Here is a 4,653-nt window from a genome sequence, read left to right on the forward strand (position 1 = left end):
TATACACCAAAATGTCGTCAAAAAATACCAAGACATACATTCACAATAGAGGCCTTAATATATCATTTATGAGGCCTTGAAAGGTAGCTAGAGCATTGGTGAAACCAACCCGGAACTCGTAATGCCCGTCCGGAGTCTAAAATGTAGTATTATGCACATCCGGGTGAACTCTAATTTGATGATACCTGGCCCTCAAGTCAAGCTTGTTAAATATAGTTGCTCATGCAAGCTCATCTAGTAGCTCCTCTATAACCAGAATAGGATACGGATCCTTGACATTAATAGCGGTTAGTGTCTGATAGTCAACACAAAAATGTCATGTCCCGTCCTCTTTTCGCACCAATAGCACTGGGGATGAGTATGAGCAATGATTTGGTTGAATGAGGCCTTGCTCTAGCATCTCGGCTACCATCTTGGAGATAACTTCTTTTTGCACATGTGGATACCGATATGGCCTCACGTTTGCTGGTGCAGCCCCAGGTATAATCTCTATGTGATAATCCGACGTTTGCCTCGAGGGCAACTCCTGTGGCTCCTCAAATAGTCTAGAAAAGTTATCTAATAAATTAGACAATTCAATGGTAGTACCTGAACTCATTTGAGGCTCATCTCCTACTGGTCCTAACTGAAGAAGATAGGCCAAATCATACGCACAAAGCAGTCCCACCATAGGCTGCATCGCAGGAATCGGCGAAGACCGAACATCATCAAGCCGCACATCTTTGTTTCCTTATTTAAATTTTATCCACATGCTCCAGAAATCAATTGTGACGGGTCCCAAACTCTGTAACCACTAAGTACTAAGGACAATGTCCGCTCCTCGCAGTGCCAACAGATACAAGTCCACAATGATGTCATGTCCTTGTATCTGGTATACCGACCGGCGACATAAGCTCTCCGCCTTAAGCTTCGTGCCGTCTTGAATAGCAACGTCAAATCCCGTGGTCGGTTCGGCATCCAAACCCAATCTCCTCACTAAACTCTCATCTAGAAAGTTGTGTGTACTCCCCGAATCGATAAAGATGTGCACACAATGCTTTCTAACAAGTCCGTCTACCCGTAACGTCCTCGGCGCGAAAGTACCTGAATATGCATGCATTGATATTTCAGCTTGAATATCTTCCTCTGCACCCTCCACAACGGCCTCCTCATGGACCTCCTCTAGACACTCTCCATCATCAACAACCTCATCATCCTCCTCGAGACCATCGATGAGCATCACACTTCCGATCGATTTAGAACACCGATGACCGAGGGTGAAACGCTCATCATATCAAAAGCAAAAGCCCTTCACTCTTCTCTTCTCCACCTGGGCAGGTGTGAGAGTTCGAATGGGGGGTCTTGTGCCTCCTCTAACAATACAATCATCTCTCTCTCTCTCTCTCTGTCAATCTCTCACTCTATTCTCTCTACTCTCTCTCGCACTCCTTCCTCTCCTCGTTGCCAATGTCGGCCCGCCGCCACCTCCCCGAAGCCGCCACCGTCAGTGAGATCCCTTATTCCCCCTCTCTTTCCTTTTCTTCCTCTCTCTCTCTCTCTATCTCTTTCTTGCCCCGAGCTCGGGCTCGTCGGGGCCGAGCCGCCGGCGAGAGGCCAGCCGCTGGCTGGCCAGCAGCGATCAATGCCCTCCTCGCCGGCCCGGGTCTGCAACCCCCTCCCTCACCTTCTCTCTTTCTTCTCTTCCTCTTCTCTTCTTCTTCTTCTTTTCTTCTTCTTTCTTTCTTTCTTTCTTTCTTTCTTTCTTTCTTTATTTCTTTCTTTCTTTCTTTCTTTCTTTTTCTCCTTCTTCCTCGACTTCTTCTCCTACTTTCTGCTCGGCCCAGCACTGCTTGAATTAATTATTTATTTATTTTATTTATGTTATTTATTTAGGTATTTTTCTTCTTAATTAATGCAAATAGATTATTTAGACATTAACTATTTTAATAATATTATATATTCTTCAATATAATTTTATTAATGATAATTTTTATAATTAATGATTAATTAGGTATAAATATAGGTAATACTTATATTTATTTATTTATATGCCTATTAGATTAATAAATAGATTTGTAAATTATAATTATTAGATTTATATTCTAATACCCTCATCATATATATTTTAAGTATTTCTATTAATTTCTTTATATATGATTATTCTTAAACAAATAAAATACTAGGCTTATTTAGTTATTTATTTATTATTTTATCAAGTAAAGATTGCATTGTCCCTAATTAATCAAGATAGTGTATGAATTATAAAATTAATTATAATTAGACCTTGTCTATACTTATAGTTATTAAGCCTTTTATTTTATTTTATAATTATATATTTAGAAATACCCTCATATAAAAGGAAACAGACCTCTTCTCCTTATATTATAACTAACATTTTATGATAATAATATAATTATAGTATTTGAATCGTATCTATAATATAGACCTAGTTATGTAATAAAAAATAAATAGAAGTGATTCTAAATCTAATAAATATTTATATTCTAATTGAATTAATTCTAATTAGGTAAACGGCTAATATCATACTACTAAAATATTTTCCGATTCTAAAGCCTCTTATGTGAGACCTTGTGGACCTTAACGATGAGTTGATGTTTAACTAACGGACGTGAGAGGGCATATATGGTGAGTTATCCTCATGAGGTTTCTATCAACTATGTAAGTGCCCGGTCTGGATGGATATTAATACCCTAGCGGGTGGTAGGGTATGGTTATATTTGAGATAGTTTTACGGGTGGCAGAGTATGCTCTGAGCCTTCGGACATGATGTTGAGACTGGGTACCGGGTATTGACTGTGCACAGTGGTCTAGTATGATGATATTATACCGAGATGTCAGCGATGATCGTGATGTTGAGAAATGCATATGATTTCATTATCATCTGTTATACCTAATTATCGAATAGTCAATATGCATCATAGGTAGTTGTATTTGATATCATAGCATGATCATGATCGGCATGCATCATATGTGTTATATTTGAGAGAGAGTTATGATGATGGTATGACATGGAGATTTATTTATACATTATCGAGGATTATATATTTTATCAGTTATGACATGACATGTTATTTATTTTTTATTTATGTATTATTGAGGAACATTCATATAACATGATGCTCTTTCTGATTCATATTATTCAGTACATAATTTATTCTATATTTGGCATCACTGATTCAGAGTAAGATCTATTCAATGAGCATTTTGCTCATGACTTTCTTTATTTCTTTTTTTTAACCCCACGGATATTATGGTATATGATACCGCCTTGAGATATCTTGATGAGATATTTTAGAGCAAAGATCAGGTGAGCTATAGATGCGAGACGGTATAGATGATAATTTATATAGAAATTAAGTTGTACTAGTATTTGATATTTGTACTCTTTTGTATTAGACGATGATTTGTATAATACAAGTCGAATTATGGCGTAATCTTATATTAGTTGTTTTAGTTGTATCTTGATAGTTTGTTGTGGCCTGTGTGGGTCCTACCAGATTATGCAGTGGTCTAGTGTATATTATTATAAACTTTGATACTCATATGCTAACAGATTTATTTTGTTAATAGCATGATTTATTTGGTGATGGATTATGTGATCATGGATATGTTAGCAAGTAATTTTTGATGATGTCATGATTATATATGTACAAGAGAGCATTTGTGCGTGACGGGCCCCGCCCATCCTATCGCCTGCGTCGCACGTGCCGTGTGGGCATGCACGTGCCCGTGCCGGGCAAAGGCGTTACACTTATACTGCGCAGATAGGGAAAAGTAATATTGTAAAGCATCTTTTCTGCTGTCATATTTCTTATATGGTCCCTATATAGTACATTTAAGGATGACATGTTTCCTACTGTCAAGTTGTAAAGCATTTGGTCTTATATGGTCCTTTTATTAATTGTATTTCTTGTATAATCCTCATAGAGCAATTAAATATTTATTTATGTTATCTCTGTAGTTCATATACAGTAAAATAGTTTGTTAATTATATTTTATATGTGGTCCCTCTACAGAAGTTTGTTAAATGTGTTTCTTGTATGATCCCCAAAGAGCAATTAAATATTTGTTTCTTTTAAATATTTCTCTATAGTCCCTATAAAGTAAAGTAGTTTGTTAATTGTATTTTATGTGTGGTCCTAACACAACATAATAAATTATTATGTTACTGTTAAAGAGTTTGTTTATTCTTGGTCGTGGGTTTCATTTTAGATGTTAAAGAGTTTGTTTATCCCAACACAACACAATTGTATTTCATGTGATGTTTCGACAATACGGCTCCACTATGGTGGATCATGGAAGACAAATCGAAGTACTTTACAATCTAAATATGTTAATGGGAGACAAATGAGATTCACTATGGAGCGAGACTATGTAAATTTCATAGATCTATTAGATTATATTTTTGATCAAACAAAAATGACATGCAAGTTGTCTTACGTATATGTTATAGAAGACTGGGTCCAAGGGAAGCATATAATGTTGTATTTTCATATCATAATGTTCTTAGAATGATTAGTTTATATAAATCTGAAGATCATATTGATATGTTTGTACTTAGTACTGAGATCCGTGACACAAATTCATCAAAAGCCTTGAGGGACCTTCAAAGTCAGTGGCAGACAATCCAAATATATCTCTAGATGATGTTGA

Source organism: Typha latifolia, chromosome 7, assembly GCF_019914945.1.
Source record: "Typha latifolia isolate L0001 chromosome 7, TyphaL0001v2, whole genome shotgun sequence".
Lineage (NCBI taxonomy): Eukaryota > Viridiplantae > Streptophyta > Magnoliopsida > Poales > Typhaceae > Typha > Typha latifolia.